Source organism: Triticum urartu, chromosome 5A, assembly GCF_056163025.1.
Source record: "Triticum urartu cultivar PI428250 chromosome 5A, HENAU_Tu73, whole genome shotgun sequence".
NCBI classification, from domain to species: Eukaryota; Viridiplantae; Streptophyta; class Magnoliopsida; order Poales; family Poaceae; genus Triticum; species Triticum urartu.
The window spans coordinates 91,393,733-91,411,492 of NC_141877.1; positions in this window are offsets into that span (position 1 = coordinate 91,393,733).

Here is a 17,760-nt window from a genome sequence, read left to right on the forward strand (position 1 = left end):
ACATACCAATACGTCAGCATCCTTCTCAATTGTACTGAGAATCTGAGGGATGTGTATCAACAAGAGATAGTAAAAAAGGTTTACGCAGGGTCTTAATCTAAAAAGAATCCTTAGAACGGGTCCCTGCTGCACGTCTGCGCCTGTGTCTCTGTTGTGCCGTATTCTGGACGGGTGTAGCACGATGGTCATATTTCAAAATGAGTAAAGTTGAGCCTAATTGCCACTTGTTTGCGCGCCTTGAGCCCCTTGTATTGTAATAGGGGTATAGCCATCAAACCTGTATCAATTACATATAGCTGTGCCAGACTCGTCCAACCGCGTCCGTGGTCTTAATGACCTGTCAGATGCTTTAGTTGGTGAGGCCGTTTAGTGTGCGGCTGCCAAGGCAGCCGCACGGTCTTCCGCGCGCAAGGAGTGCTCAATACTTCCATTTACTGTAATGATGCCACGTGGACTGGGCATCTTAAGCATGAGAGAAGCGTAATGCGGTATTGCGTTAAAGCGAGCGAAAGCTTCGCGTCCGAGTAGTGCTTAATAACCACTTTGGAACGGAGCGATGTGGAACGTTAAATTTTCGCTGCGGAAGTTATTGGGAAAGCCGAATATAACCTCTAGTAGCAGGGAGCCCGTGCAATGGGCCTCTGGGCCTGGCGTTACTCCTTTAAAGGTAGTATTGTTGCGGCTAATTTTTGTTGGGTCTATCCCCATTTTGCGTACTGTGTCCTGATATATCAGGTTTAAACTGCTGCCGCCGTCCATCAGGACTCGTGTGAAGTGGTATCCGTCAATTATTGGGTCTAATACCAAGGCAGCCCATCCTGCATGCCGGATACTTGCCGAGTAATCCCGATGGTCAAAGGTGATCGGTTGGGACGACCAGTGGCAGAACTCCGCCGTGATAGGCCCTGGGGTATGTGTCTCTAGGAGTGCCGCTTTGTTTCTTCCCTTTGTTACATGTAACACGTTTACTGTTTTGACTTCTGGTGGGAATTTCTTCTGTTCCCCAGTGCTTTGCTTGCGAGGCTCGTCCTCATCTTCGCTTGGTGTATCCCGCCCCTTATGTTCGGCGTTGAGCTTGCCGGACTGCTTGAAAACCCAACATTCTCTATGGGTATGATTTTCAGGCTTATCGGGGGTGCTGTGGATCTGACATATTTTATCCAGAATCTTGTTTAGGCTGGACAGTTCGTCTCTGTTGCCTTTGGAGGGCAGCTTTTGTTGACCTGGCCTAGAGCTTCTAAATCCGGCGTTTACCGCCGTGCTCTTTGGGCTATCTTCTTTATTCCGGCGCTTGTTTTTGCTGCGTCGTGGTTTCCCGTTTTCGTCCCTGACTTCGGATGTACTTGGGTTGCTGGTGCTGCATCGGGCTAACCAGCTATCCTCGCCCGCGCAAAATCGGGTCATGAGGCTTGTTAATGCTGCCATTGTTCTCGGCTTTTCTTGGCCGAGGTGTCTGGCAAGCCATTCGTCTCGAACGCTATGCTTAAAAGCTGCTAAGGCTTCGGTGTCCGGGTAGTCGACTATTTGGTTCTTTTTAGTGAGGAACCTGTTCCAAAGCTTTCGGGCTGACTCTCCGGGCTGTTGAGTTATATGACTCAAATCGTCTGCATCCGGTGGTCAGACATAGGTCCCTTGAAAATTTGCCCGAAAAGCGTCTTCGAGCTCTTCCTAGCTTCCAATGGTGTTTTCGGGGAGACTTTTAAGCCAGTGCCGAGCTGGCCCTTTGAGCTTGAGGAGTAAGTACTTGATGGCGTGGAGATCGTCTCCTCGAGCCATATGGATATGGAAGATGTAGTCCTCAATCCAGACCCCAGGGTCTGTCATTCCGTCGTACGCCTCTATGTTTACGGGTTTGAATCCCTCTGGAAATTCGTGGTCCAGCACCTCATTGGTGAAACATAGGGGGTGTGCGGCACCCCTGTATTTGGGTGTACCATGGTGTTGGGATGTTTGTTGTGTTGCATTGCATGCTGGAGCGCACTTGCGTGTCCCATAGATGGATCTGGTTGCGCCGTCCTTTTGATGCGAGCCCTCACGGGGATCGCGTACTGGCTTATGTGCGGCGTCGTTTGCCGCTCTATGTTGGCCACGAGGTCGTCTATCCGACCGGATGGCCGTTTTGTTTTTTGATTGCGGGGGATCTAAGGCCTCCTCATAGAATTCAGGTAGCAACTTTTGCTTCGGGTTGCTCTTGGTGTGGCGATTACCGCCGTACTTCGTTTCAGTGTTGAGTACTTCACTCCATCTGATTTTGAGTGTGTCTTGTGCAGCCCTGAGCCTTTGCTTCTGCTTTTTCAGACTCCTCTCAGTGGCAACAAGCATTTTTTGGGTATTCTGTTACTCCGGGTGCCTGTCCGGTGTGATGTTATCCAGACTGTTATCTTCGACGGAGTCAGGTTGTTCGGTTTGATTCTCCGTGTTGCCGTGGTCGGATGATGGTTCAATGCCGTGTTTGTCGTCCGCTGGCTCGCCTTGCTCTATTGCTGGGTTTACATGATCGCTGCTTCTGCCGAGGCGGGATTTGGAGCGGCGCTTATGCCGCCGCTTTGACTGCTTCTCGAGGGAACAACCCTTCGCTGCGTCCTTCCATTCTTCGTCATCATTTTCTTTCGGTGTGTCCACCATGTATACATCATATGATGAAGTGGGCGTACAGTGCCCTGTGGGCAGTGGTTCCTGTTCGTCTCCTGCATCGTCGTCCATACCGTCGATGCCTTCGGAGTCAAAGTCGAGCATGTCGGTCAAATCGTCGACAATGGCTACTAAGTGGGTGGTGGGTGGGCGGCGAATTTCTTCGTCATCCGCATCCCAATTCTGCCGGACATGGTTCGGCCAGGGCTCTCCTGACAGGGAGAGAGACCTTAATGAGTTCAATATGTCGCCGAAGGGCGAGTGCTGAAAGATATCCGCGGAAGTGAACTCCATGATCGGTGCCCAGGCGGATTCGATAGGCACGGGCGCAGGCGGTTCGGAGTCTGTGGCCGGGGAAGAATCCGGCAATTTGGTGTCACGGCTCTTGTGAAGGGTAAGGTCGACACTCGGCTCGATCGCCACTGAGGATTCGGCCTCCGTGGCGGGGTCTATCCACCCGTCACTGGATGGCGCAATTGGCTCCGATTTGAGGGTCGGAGCGGTCGCCGGTGCGATCTCCCGAACACTGTCCGATGGTAGAGCTAAGTCGTGCTCATCGTGACCGTGCGGTGCACTCGGCAAGGGCTCGAATCCGTCGAAGATCAAGTCTCCATGGATGTTGGCTGTGTAGTTCAAGTTTCCAAATCTGACCTGATAGCCAGGGGCGTAGCTCCCGATCTGCTCTAGATGGCCAAGCGAGTTGACCCGCAGTGCAGAGCCGCCGAATACAAAGATCTGTCCGGGGAGAGAAGTCTCACCTTGGACTGCATCGCTATCGATGATTGAAGGAGCCATCAAGCCTAATGACGACAACACAGAGGAACTCTCAATGAAAGCACCAATGTCGGTGTCAAAACCGGCGGATCTCGGGTAGGGGGTCCCGAACTGTGCGTCTAAGGTGGATGGTAACAGGAGGCAGGGGACACGATGTTTTACCCAGGTTCGGGCCCTCTTGATGGAGGTAAAACCCTACGTCTTGCTTGATTATCCTTGATAATATGAGTAGTACAAGAGTTGATCTACCACGATATCAGAGAGGCTAAACCCTAGAAGCTAGCCTATGGTATGATTGTATGTTGTCCTACAGACTAAAACCCTCCGGTTTATATAGACACCGGAGGAGGCTAGGGTTACACAAGGTCGGTTACAAAGGAGGAGATATGCATATCCGTATTGCCTAGCTTGCCTTCCACGCCAAGTAGAGTCCCATCCGGACACGGGACGGAGTCTTCAATCTCGTATCTTCATAGTCCAATAGTCCAGCCAAAGGATATAGTCCGGCTGTCCGGAGACCCCCTAATCCAGGACTCCCTCAGTTATCAAGACTATTTTCTGGCGCCGTTGCCGGGGAGCATAGCTCTATTCTTTGAGTCACTTGGGATTTATATCTTCTTATCATTATGAAGAACTTGAAAGATCCAGGAACTAAGATTTATCCCTCAACTACGAGGGGAGGTAAGGAACTGCCATCTAGCTCTGCACTTGATTCACCTTCTGTTTTGAGTAACCTTGCGACACCTAAACCTGCTTCTGCTATTCGTTCTGATATGTCGCATGTTATTGATGATGCCACTTCTGCTATACATGATACTTATGATGAAACTACTTCTATGCTTGATGCTACTGTGCCACTTGGTGAATTTCTTGATGAACAACTTGCTAGGGCTAGAGAGAATGAAAATATTGAATCTGATAATATTGATGAAAGTGATGATGAAGACTCACCTGTTATTCCTGAGGGTTACGTTTTTGATAAAGAAGCTTCTTTAGCTATTTTATCTTGCAAAGATAGATACGAGCTCAAGAGGTTCTTTGCTAAATGGAAGCAGCAATCTCTTAATGCTAGAATGAAACCTGACCCTGCTTTTGCTACTTCACCTATCTTTGTTACTGATAAGGATTATGAATTCTCTGTTGATCCTGATATAATTACTTTGGTTGAATCTGATCCTTTTCATGGCTATGAATCTAAAACTGTTGTGGCACATCTTACTAAATTAAATGATATAGCCACCCTGTTCACTACTGATGAGAGAACTCGTTACTTTTATATCCTTAAAATATTTCCGTTCTCATTAAAGGGTGATGCTAAGATATGGTTTAATTCCCTTGATCTTGGTTGTGTGCGTAGTCCCCAGGATATGATTTATTACTTCTCTGCTAAATATTTCCCTGCTAACAAGAAAGAAGCTGCTTTAAGGGATATATATATATAATTTTGTGCAAATTGAAGAAGAGAGTCTCCCACAAGCTTGGGGGAGGCTTCTCAAGTTACTTAATGCTTTGCCTGATCATCCTCTTAAGAAAAATGAAATACTTGATATCTTTTATAATTGTAACATCCCAAATTTTCAATTTGGAATGTTATACATTAGATCATCATTGCATATCATGTTTTATTGCATCCTGGTTGATCCTAGAAATTTCACGCAACTCAAGGACCTACGGAGAGAATTGGGGATTTCGTTATTTTCATATTTGAGTTTTTCTCGAATTATGAAAAGAGGATCGTTTGATTTTAATTATTTTTCTCTGAAATATTTCTTTTATTAAAAATAAAAGAGAGAGGATAAAATGACTTCCTCAAAATAAAGAAATATCAGAGATTTAATATTAAAATCAAATAAGATTTTTATTCGGAGTTTTGTCGCTATTTTATTTGAATTAGGAAAAATATGCGTTTTTCAAAATTGATTTTTAGGCCCAAATAAATGTTCACCTTGTCCGGCTTATTTTTAGAGGACGGGGAAAATTTATTTCGGGATTTTTAGAGTTTGTTTAGTATTTTTTTCTTTCTTTTTCTGCATGTTGAAATTATTAAAAAAAAGTCAACCGACTTAGGGCCGTACTCAGCCAAGTCTCGTCGGGCCGGCCCCTTCAAAGCCCGAGACCCCCGAGCCCCCCCAGCCCACCCGAAACCCTAGCCCCGCCGCCTCCCGATCTGCCGCCCCCAGCGCGCCGTCGCTGCACCGCCGCCTCGCCGCCTCGCCGCCCGCACTGCCGCACCGCCCTGCCGCTGCCGCGCCGCCGCACCGGAACCCGCCGCTGGACCCCGCCGGAGTTCAAGGTAGCCGCCGGTTTTTTAAAAACCGATCGGTTTTATTTCGTAAGCCCTAGATCCGTTTTTAGAGCCAGTTCGGTTTATTTTTTCGGTTTAGTTATTTAGCAAACGCCCGTTTTTACGTTCGGTTTTACGAACGGTTTTCACCGTTTAGCCGCAGACAGCGAACGTTCATTCGTTAGCCTGTTCGTTAGTTTTTCTTTTTCTCGGATTTTCCGCGATTATTTTTGATCGCGATTTCTGATCCAATTTTTGTTCTAGTATAACTTTTCGCTCGTTTATCAGAATCAGGCGATTCAAGCGCCTAGTGTTTCGTCTCGAAACCCTCTTTCCGTTTAACCAACTTAAACAAGTTTTTGCTACTGTAAAATTTGACCTAGGTCCAGATTAGTAAACGAAGCTTGTTTCTCTCGCCGTTTGAGTTTTGTTGCTTCGTTTGATTTGATTCTTTTTGCAAACCGGAGTTCTTAAGTTGAACTTTCTGGTTAGATCTCTTATTGAGTTTTACCTGTGCTTTTGCTTGATTGCTTATTGTATGCTTGTTTGATTGCGATAGAGTACCCAAAGTGCGAAGCGTGCTACATCGAGTCTCTAGGTTTCGCGCATCATCAGCAAGGCAAGTAACACTTTGATCATAGCTCTTACTACCCAGTTTTCATTGCATTAGATCAGCCCTCAAACATTGCATGGTTAGGATCTGAATTAAATTGTGGGGTTTGGGAAGTAGATAAGGTAGTACCTATTCACCTATTTATTATCAAACCCTGGGAGTTACTTCTACGTTGCTTATATTGCTATGCTATGCTTGTAGACGTGGATTGGGTTTGAGTGTATTCATGACAGATGTGAGATGTTAATTAATGGTTAACTTAATGTGGCAACTTTAATACACATCTGGGTGGATTGAGGCACCTGAGGAACCCAGTGATTGCCTGTATTTTTTGGAAATCCCGGGGTACCGTGTGATTCTCCTATGGACCGCCACCCAGGCTCAAAGAGATCATAAGATTATTCATATTGGAAACTTCCGTGTGCAGCCACGATACGTCCATTTTGCATCATGCTTTTATATCGATATTTATTGCATTATGGGCTGTTATTTCACTTTATGTCACAATACTTATGGCTATTCTCTCTTATTTTAGAAGGTTTACATGAAGAGGGAGAATGCCAGCAGCTGGAATTCTAGGCTGGAAAAGGATCAAATATTAGAGACCTATTCTGCGCAACTCCAAAAGTCCTGAAACTCCATGGAACATCTTAAAATAAATAAAGAAAAATCCTCGCCAAAGATGAAGGCCAGGGGGCCCACACCCTCCTCACGAGGGTGGGGGGCGCCCCCCCTAGGGCGTGCCCCCTACCTCGTTGGCCCCCTGGTGGCTCTCCGACATCCATCTTCTCCTATATGAAGTCTTTTGATGAGAAAAAAATAAGAAGGAACTTTTCGGGATGAGACACCACCGCCACGAGGCGGAACCTTGGCAGATCCAACCTAGAGCTCCGACAGAGGTGTTTTGCCGGGGATACTTCCATCCGGGAGGGGGAAATCATCACCATCGTCATCACCAACGCTCCTCTCATCGGGAGAGGGCAATCTCCATCAACATATTCACCAGCACCATCTCATCTCCAAACCGTAGTTCATCTCTTGTATCCAATTCTTGTCTCAAAGTCCGGGATTGGTGCTAGTAGGTTGCCAGTAGTGTTGATTACTCCTTGTAGTTGATGCTAGTTGGTTTATTTGGTGGAAGATCATATGTTCAAATCCTATATGCATATTATTACCCCTCTGATTATGAACATGAATATGCTTTATGAGTAATTACGTTTGTTCCTGAGGACAAGGGAGAAGTCTTACTATTAGTAGTCATGTGAATTTGGTATTCGTTTGATATTTTGATAAGATGTATGTTGTCTAGCCTCTAGTGGTGTTATGTGAACGTCGACTACATAACACTTCACCATTATTTGGGCCTAGAGGAAGGCATTGGGAAGTAATAACTAGATGATGGGTTGCTAGAGTGACAGAATCTTAAACCCTAGTTTATGCATTGCTTCGTAAGGGGCTGATTTGGATCCACATGTTTCATGCTATGGTTAGGTTTACCTTAGTACTTTTGTTGTAGTTGTGGATGCTTGCAATAGAGGTTAATCATAAGTGGGATGCTTGTTCAAGTAAGAACAGCACCCAAGCACCGGTCCACCCACATATCAAATTATCAAAGTATCGAACGTGAATCATATGAACGTGATGAAAACTAGCTTGACAATATTCCTATGTGTCCTCGGGAGCGCTTTTCCTATTATAAGAGTTTGTTTCGGCTTGTCCTTTGCTACAAAAAGGATTGGGCCACATTGCTGCACTTTATTTACTTTGGTTACTTGTTGCTCGTTACAATTTATCTTATCACAAAACTATCTGTTACCACTTATTTCAGTACTTGCAGAGAATACCTTGCTGAAAACCGCTTATCATTTCCTTCTGCTCCTCGTTGCGTTCGACACTCTTACTTATCGAAAGGACTATGATAGATCCCCTATACTTGTGGGTCATCAAGCCACATGCCATTATGGGCTCTAGCATAGTTGAGTAAGTTGTGGGAAACCTTTCCATGATGGGCTAGCAGATGTAGGGGATTGTAGGTGTACCGGCCTATCTATTGGTTTAGGGGACCTCTTCGGAAAGACTGTGTCTCGGTCATCCGTTTCTCAAACATCATGTAGTGCGAGAACTCCAACGGAGGAGATCGAGTCTTGTGGGGAAAAGTGCACAAACCTCTGGAGAGTGTACAAACTAATCATGGTTAGTCGTGTCCCCGGTTATGGACATCTTGAGTATCTAGTTCTTGGATTATCATGTGGATGTCATCACTCTTAATATAATTTGATTGGGTTTAATGATGATTACTTTTAATTGGGATTGAGTTGGGTGAACCTTCTCAATGTTTAGCAACCACCATGATAGTTAAATAAAATTTATTCCTTTGCAGTAGGGAAAAATTGGCTTTACGCAAAAATATATCAACCATACAGCCTCCACCAGCCATATATGCATATAGTGATAGCTTTATTCTGTTCATTACTCTCTTGTGTTACTTTGCCAGCATATTCTATGCGCTGACCCGTTTTCGGGCTGCAACGTATCATGTTGCAGACTTTTCAGATGACGAGTAAGGAGCCTTAGGTCGTGGTCTTTCACTCAGTGATGCCGTTGGAGTTGATGGACTCACTTTATCTTCCAAGTCTTTCGTTGTTATCGTATTTAGATGGCCTTAAGCCATATTTATTGTAATAAGTTCTCTTTTGAGACATTTGATGTAATAAGTGTGTGATTGCCACTCTGTTATAAATCCTTCGAGTACTGTGTGTGTCAGCATTACCGATCCAGTGATGACACTTATACACAGAGATCAGACTGTTTGAGGTCTGGTCGCTACAATAATGGACTAACCGATGCCTCCAGAGATTACCTGCATAGTTGTGCTGGTTCTGTTTTCAGGGAAAGAACACCGGATGAAGCTGAAATTCTATTGAATAATATGTTGACAAATGAAAATAATTGGACACTTCCTGAGCCAGCTTCGGAGCCAATTCCTGAGCCTATTCCTAAACCAACTCTGAAGAAGAGGGGTATTCTATTTCTCAGTCCTAAAGATATGCAAGTGGCAAAGAAATCTATGAAAGAAAAAGGTATTAAAGTTGAAGATGTTAAGAATTTACCTCCTATCGAAGAAATACATGGTCTTAATTTACTGCCTGTTGAAGAAACATATGATCTTAATCCTTTACCTATTGAAGAAACTCATGGTCTTGATAACCCGACACAGGTAGTATAGGTAAATTGTCTCTATAGATATGATAAAGCTGAAATCCCATTTACTAAGTTTGCTAGCCCATGCTTAGATGAGTTTGATAAATTTATGGTTAAGCAAGCAGATTTTAATGCTTATTTTGGTAGACAATTGAAATACAATTCAAATATGCTTGAACACTTGGGTGATTATATGGCTAATGTCAAAGGTGAACTTAAACTTATTAGTAAACATGCTTCTATGGTTACCACTCAAGTAGAATAAGTACTTAAAGCTCAAAATGATTTGCTCAATGAATTGAATAGTAAGGAAAATGAGAATGTTGTTAGAGTTATGACTAGAGGTGGTAGAATGACTCAGGAACCTCTGTATCCTGAAGGCCACCCTTAGAGAATTGAGCAAGATTCCCAGAGAAATAATGTGGATGCACCTAGTCCTTCTAAAAAGAAGAAAAAGAAAAATGATAGGACTTTGCATGCTTCTAGTGAACCCGTTATTGAAACACCTGAGAATCCAAATGATATTTCTATTTCTGATGCTGAAACACAATCTGGTAATGAACCTGAGTCTAGTGATAAGGTTAATGATAATGTTCATGATGATGCTCAACCTAGTAATGATAATGATATAGAAATTGAACCTACTGTTGATCTTGATAACCCACAATCAAAGAATCAACATTATGACAAGAAAGACTTTCTTGCTAGGAAACATGGTAAAGAAAGAGAACCATGGGTTCAGAAACCTATGCGTTTTCCTTCCAAACCATCCAAGAAAAAGGATGATGAGGATTTTGAGTGCTTTGCTGAAATGATTAGACCTATCTTTTTGCGTATGCGATTAACTGATATGCTCAAAATGAATCCTTATGCTAAGTATATGAAAGATATTGTTACAAATAAAAGAAAGACACCGTAAGATGAAATTTCCACCATGCTTGCTAATTATACTTTTAAGGGTGGAATACCTAAGAAACTAGGAGATCCAGGAGTACCCACTATACCATGCTCCATTAAAAGAAACTATGTTAAAACTGCTTTATGTGATCTTGGAGCCAGTGTTAGTGTTATGCCTCTCTCTTTATATCGTAGACTTTATTTGAATAAGTTGACACCTACTGAAATATCTTTGCAAATGGCTGATAAATCAACTGCTATACCTGTCGGTATTTGTGAGGATGTGCCTGTTGTAGTTGCAAACGTTGCTATTTTAACGGACTTTGTTATTCTTGATATTCCCGAGGACGATAGTATGTCTATTATTCTTGGAAGACCCTTTTTGAATACTGTAGGGGTTGTTATTGATTGCACTAAAGGCAATGTCACTTTTCATGTTAATGGTAATGAGCATACGGTACACTTTCCGAGGAAACAACCTCAAGTTCATAGTATCAACTCTATTGGAAAAAATTCCATCGATTATATTTGGAGGTTTTGAATTTCCTCTTCCTACTGTTAAGAAGAAATATGATATTCTTATTATTGGGGATGTGCATATCCCCGTTGAGGTAACATAGTGTTATTCGAAATTTCTCCGGTTCCATGTTATTCGGAATGAGTTCGTTAACAAGACTTGATCAACCTTGTTAGTGGATTCCTTTTGATGAGCATGAGATGGATGAAATTAGAAGGCACAACCTTTTGTACCCTCCTTTTACTTTCTGTTATTTATATTAAATAAAATAAAAATAGTGTTTTATGTTTGTTAGCTGACTATCCATGCAATATAAAAATACCCCGAAAATAAAAATTCTCCAAATGCCCTGAAATTTAAATATGATTTTTTTTCTAGAATATTTGAGAATATTTGGCACTGAGAACACAGCAGGGGGTCATCCACCTGGCCACGAGGGTGGAGGGCGCGCCCCCCTGCCTCGTGGGCCCACGGTGGCCCTCCTCCACTTATCCTTTCACCCACACACTCCTTCTTCCTCCCCCAAACATGAATATCCAGCTCAAACCCGAGTCCAAGCTCATTTTGCTGCCATTTTCGATCTCCTTGCTCAAAGCACCTCTCACAAAACTACTTGGGGAGATTGTTCCTTGGTATGTAACTCCTCCACTGGTCCAATTAGTTTTTGTTCTAGTGCTTTATTCATTGCAAATTTGTGCTGCTTAGATGACCCTGTTCTTGAGCTTGCATGTCAAATTTATATGGTCAAAAGTAGTTTTGATGCATGATATAGGCCCTAGGCACTTGTAGGAGTAGTTGCTATCAATATTATTGAGTTTGGTTTACTTTTATTTTGAAGTTACTAAAAATTTCAGAAATTTTTCAGAGGAAGAAATATGCTTAGGAAAATTTTCCAAGGTGGTTCAAGGAAGCAAGGACCCAGGCTTGCAATGCGTGATGCTGATGAAGAGCCACCAAGAGACGCTTCAGTGCGTCCTTGTGAGTGGCCTTCTGAAAACTTTATGGATCAAGCGGGAATTAAGGAAGAATTTAACGCATATTTGCGTAACGCTGATCTTGTGAGCTCCGAGGAAGAAAAGTGCAGCCAGTATCACTATCTCACTAGTTCCTTTGTGAGGAGGTTTGAATTTTCATCTTCACGTAATTCTCGAACTGTCCTGTTTGTTCTTTATGAAAATTCTTACACTATGGACTTAGAGGATTTTACCACTGCTTGCAAACTTCCACAATGGGGTAGTATTAGGGATCCTCACAAATCTGAATTTAGAGATTTTCTTGCTAGTATAACTGTGGGAGAATCTAGAGATATAACACAAGCTACCATATGGAGCATTCACTTTCCTACTATACATTATTTTGCTCTCTTCATAGGTAGATGCATTAATGGTAAAGATGAGGCATGTCACATGTGTGTCCCCGACCTCAGTATTCTTAGGAGTGCTGTGTTAGGAGATAAGTCTTATAATTTGGGAGCCATTGTTGCACGTAGGTTGCATCTTAATAGATTTAATGGAGATTTCTTTGGTGGAATTTATGCAACCCGCATAGCTAATTTTCTTGGTGTAGCCATACGCGAAGATGATATTGAATCACCCCCTGCTTACCTAGAATTTAATGCTATGGTTCACCACTAGTTTGTCGAGAGGAATGAATCACCTCTCCAGTATCGTTTAATCTTTGACAGACGTCGTGCTGTCCATATTACTCTCCCTGCTCCTGCCTTCTATGATTATCAGGCAAAAGGAAGATACGTTATTACCAGAGAGGAGGCAGATGAGTACGAGAGGAGGGCGGAGGCCACTCGTCGCCACGCTGCAGCTTAGGAGGCGATAGCCGCTGCATCTCAGCACGACCCCAACTTTCACTATGGATATCCGCCAGGCCAACAGTGGCCATAGACCAACTTAGGCCAAAAGCCTAAGCTTGGGGGAGTACGTATTTCTCACCGACATTACATTTATGTTCACACACTCATTGCTAGATGTCGGTGCTCATACTTTTTCATTGTATCATCCATGCTAGTTTATTTCCTTTTTATGCTTTCTTCTTGTATGTTTAATAAACCTTAAGAAAAACCAAAAAAATTAGTTGTAGCTTTTAATTAGTTTACTTTCCGTGCTTGTAGTAGTAATTAAAAATAAAACCCAAAAAGATTTCCTATTCTTCTTTTACTTGTTGGGAGCTCTCCCGTGTAAATAGTTTTATTTCTTTTCTTTTCTTTAGGGGTCGATAGGAGAAGACCATAATTAAAATGTTGAAGTAGCTCTTATATGCATTATTGTTGATCTCACAAAAGAGCCCATATTGCCTTGTCTTCTCTTGTTTATTGAATGGTTGTAGATTCCAGCTTAGTCCAATGCACGTGCACTATTATTATTATCCACATCGTTCGGTCATGCAAGTGAAAGGCAATAATGATGATTATACGATGAACTTATTGAGATGAGAAAAGCTGGTATGAACTCGACCTCTCTTGTTTTTGTAAATATGATTTGTTAATCATTCCTGATTCAGCCTATTATGAATAAACATGTTTGCAATGACAACTAGAGATCATAGTTCTTGTGCCATGCTTGATTAGCTAGGAGCTTATAATGGTTTACCTTGCGTGCCAACATGCTATTAAAATGGTTGTGATGTGGTATGATAGGGTGGTATCCTCCTCTGAATGATTTAAGTGACTTGACTTGGCGCATGTTCACGCATGTAGTTGAAACAAAATCAACATAGCCTTCACGATATTTATGTTCATGGTGGATTATATCCTACTCATGCTTGCATTCGGTGTTGATTAATTTTAATGCATGTTCATGACTATTGTCGCTCTCTAGCTGGTCGCTTCCCAGTCTCTTGCTAGCCTTCACTTGTACTAAGCGGGAATACTGCTTGTGCATCCAACTCCATAAACCCTAAAGTTATTCCATATGAGTCCACCATACCTACCTATATACGGTATCTACCTGTCGTTCCAAGTGAATTTGTATGTGCCAAACTCTAAACCTTCAAATAATTATCCTGCTTTGTACGCTCGAATAGCTCATGTATCAACTAGGGTTGTCCGTATCTTCCATGTTAGGCGGGTTATTCTCAAGAGGAGTGGAATCCATTCCTCACTCACGAGAAAGTGGCTGGTCACCGGGATGCCCAGTCCCATGCTTTATGCAAATCAAATCAAAATAATTGCAAACAAAACTCCCCCTGGGACTCTTGTTAGTTGGAGGCACTCATTGTTTCGAGCAAGCCATGGATTGATGCTTCTTGGTGGAAGGGGGAGCATAAACTTTACCATTCTGTTTGGGAATCGCCTATAATGTGTGTAGCATGGAAGATATCGCCATCTCTTGGTTGTTATGTTGACAATGAAAGTATACCGCTCAAAATATTATTCACCTCTATTTCAAAACCGAGCTCTGGCAACTCTACAAATCCCTGCTTCCCTCTGTGAAGGGCCTATCTATTTACTTTCATGTTAAGTCATCATCCTCTTATTGAAAAGCACCAGTTGGAGAGCACCGCTGTCATTCATTACTATTAGTTTACATTGAGTATGACTTGACTGGATCTCTTTTACCATGAATTACAATGTCTAGTCAGTCCTTGATCTTTAAAGGTGCTCTGCATTTATGTTTTGCAGTCTCAGAAAGGGCTAGCGAGATACCATCTTGTTATATCATATTATGATTGTTTTGAGAAAGTGTTGTCATCCAAGATTTATTATTATTGCTCGCTAGTTGATTATGCTATTGATATGAGTAAACTTGAGACCTAAGCGTTATTGTGAATGTGGTTAGTCATAATCTTTGCTGAAAACTTGAATGCTGGCTTTACATATTTACAACAACAAGAGCAAACAGAGTTTGTAAATTTTTTTCTTTATCACTTTCAGTTTATCGACTGAATTGCTTGAGGACAAGCAAGGGTTTAAGCTTGGGGGAGTTGATACGTCTCCATCGTATCTACTTTTCCAAACACTTTTGCCCTTGTTTTGAACTCTAACTTGCATGATTTGAATGGAACTAACCTGGACTGACGCTGTTTTCAGTTGAATTACCATGGTGTTATTTATGTGCAGAAACAAAAGTTCTTGGAATGACCTGAAACTTTACGGAACAACTTTTCGGAAATAATAAAAAAATCCTTACGAAAGATGAAGGCCAGGGGGCCCACCACCTGTCCACGAGGTTGGGGGCGCGCCCCCTACCTCGTGGGCCCCCTGGAGCTCCTCCGACCTCAACTCCAACTCTATATATTTGGTTTCGGGGAGAAAAAAATCAGAGAAAAGAATTCATCGTGTTTTACGATAGGGAGCCGCCGCCAATCCCTAAAACCTCTCGGGAGGCTGATCTGGAGTCCGTTCGGGGCTCCGAAGAGGGGAATCCATTGCCATCGTCATCATCAACTATCCTCCATCACCAATTTCATGATGCTCACCGCCGTGCGTGAGTAATTCCATCGTAGGCTTGCTGGACGGTGATGGGTTGGATGGGATCTATCATGTAATCAACTTAGTTTTGTTAGGGTTTGATCCCTAGTATCCACTATGTTCTGAGATTGATGTTGCTATGACTTTGCTATGCTTAATGCTTGTCACTAGGGCCCAAATGCCATGATTTTAGATCTGAACCTATTATGTTTTCATCAATATATGAGAGTTCTTGATCCTATCTTCAAGTCTATAGTCACCTATTATGTGTTATGATCCGTTAACCCCGAAGTGACAACAATCGGGATACTTACCGGTGATGATCGTAGTTTGAGGAGTTCATGTATTCACTATGTGCTAATGCTTTGTTCCGGCACTCTATTAAAAGGAGGCCTTAATATCCCTTAATTTTTGTTAGTACCCCGCTGCCACGGGAGGGTAGGACAAAAGATGTCATGCAAGTTCTTTTCCATAAGCACGTATGACTATATTCGGAATACATGCCTACATTACATTGATGAACTGGAGCTAGTTCTGTGTCACCCTAGGTTATGATTGTTACATGATGAACCGCATCCAGCATAATTCTCCATCACCGATCCATTTCCTACGAGCTTTCCATATATTGTTCTTCACTTATTTACTTTTCCGTTGCTATTGCTATCATCACTACAAAATACCAAAAACATTACTTTTGCTACCGTCACCACTACTATCATATTACTTTGCTACTAAATACTTTGCTGCAAATATTAAGTTTTTAGGTGTGTGGTTGAATTGATAACTCAGCTGCTAATACTTGAGAATATTCTTTGGCTCCCCTTGTGTCGAATCAATAAATTTGGGTTGAATACTCTACCCTCGAAAACTGTTGCGATCCCCTATACTTGTGGGTTATCAGCGCACAATCAACATATTATAGAGGAGGTGTGATGAGCAGTTTGCCATCCACCGTGCAAAAGATCCAGAGCTGTCCGGTGGCATGATCGACGACCCACCCGAAGAGCCGCCGTCACCATTCCTCATCGAGAGCCTGATGCCCCGCAAGGAATGGGCAGAGGACCTCTGCAATTCTGTCAAGACACAGGTAGCCTGCGACTTCATCATTTCCCGCAGCGGCCGTGTCAACCTCGATCCCGATGATGTGGTGGCTAGGCTCGAGCGCATCCTTGGCGGAGTTGACATCCCCGATGAAGTAGAACAGCGCCAACATGATATCTTGAGGATGCAGGTGATGGACCGAATTTGCTACTAGGCTAGAGACATGGAAATGAAGAGGTTCTGTGGAGATATCATGCGCGCGACTGCACACTGTCAAGCTCTTCTGGAAGAGGCCCAACAACCCCAAGAGCCTGCCAGCGCTAGCAGCTCCGTAGGCGGAGGCAGGTCGGGACACTTGGAGTGAACGGCCACAAGGGTGCTATGCTGATCATGGAGTCCGAGAAGACCATCGTCGGAAGGCCGCCAACTCAGCCTTTTAGCCTATATGTTATTATAATTGTATGCGTATGTAGGCCGTGAGTGTTCTGAGACTTGCCGCATGTCACATTTTAAATTATCCTAAATATGTAAGACAATTATTAATCGTTGCCATTGTAAATTTGCCTCAACGACGAGCAGAGCATGCAGGGACACCAGAGCGGAGCGCGCCGCGGCCGCCTCAATGGCGAGCAAACCACGGAGACAGACGCGAGCAGAGCACGCCGCGGGCACCTCAACAAGGGAGCAGAGCGTGCCGCGGCCGCCTCAACAGCGAGCAACCACGTGGTCAACATTGTGGCTCCCTGAGGGAGGCGCGACAACGCATCCATAGGACACGACGATGATATCTTGACCATGTGTGATAGTGGGCAGACAGGTACACGTACATCCGAGAACGCGGGCCCATGTTTCGGGCTTCTGATGCGTGGCATAATGTTGATCCAAAAGAACTGTTTGCGATGAGTCAGAACAATAGACCGGGCTTTGTAGGTCCAGAACCATCAATAAATTTTGACCTTGTTTCTCGTCACATTGCAGATTACAATGCAATAAGTAATTGCAAATCTGTTCACACCTATCAAACTAATATGTGTTCACACTTAGCACCAGGCTATAAAAACTACCGACTCGAAAATTACTTCACAGTTCCTCTCCTCATCACCCACAAAACTGGTCTTTCTTGTCAAGTTGTTCCGCCATGACCGATAGGAGGAGTTTTGGGTGGACATATAACTAGGCAGCAAAGACCAAGGCCACATAAGTACTAGAGAGGTCCCGCCATGAAGCGGCAGTCACAACAGAGATGTCCCGTCACACCGTGGAGCCCTCAAACGAGCTCTCATGGGCACGTGAGGGCTCTCACAAGCACACTCGCCACATCGGCTATCACGACGAGCTGGCATTGCTGAAGTCCTTGGCCGATGACAACGACATTCTCG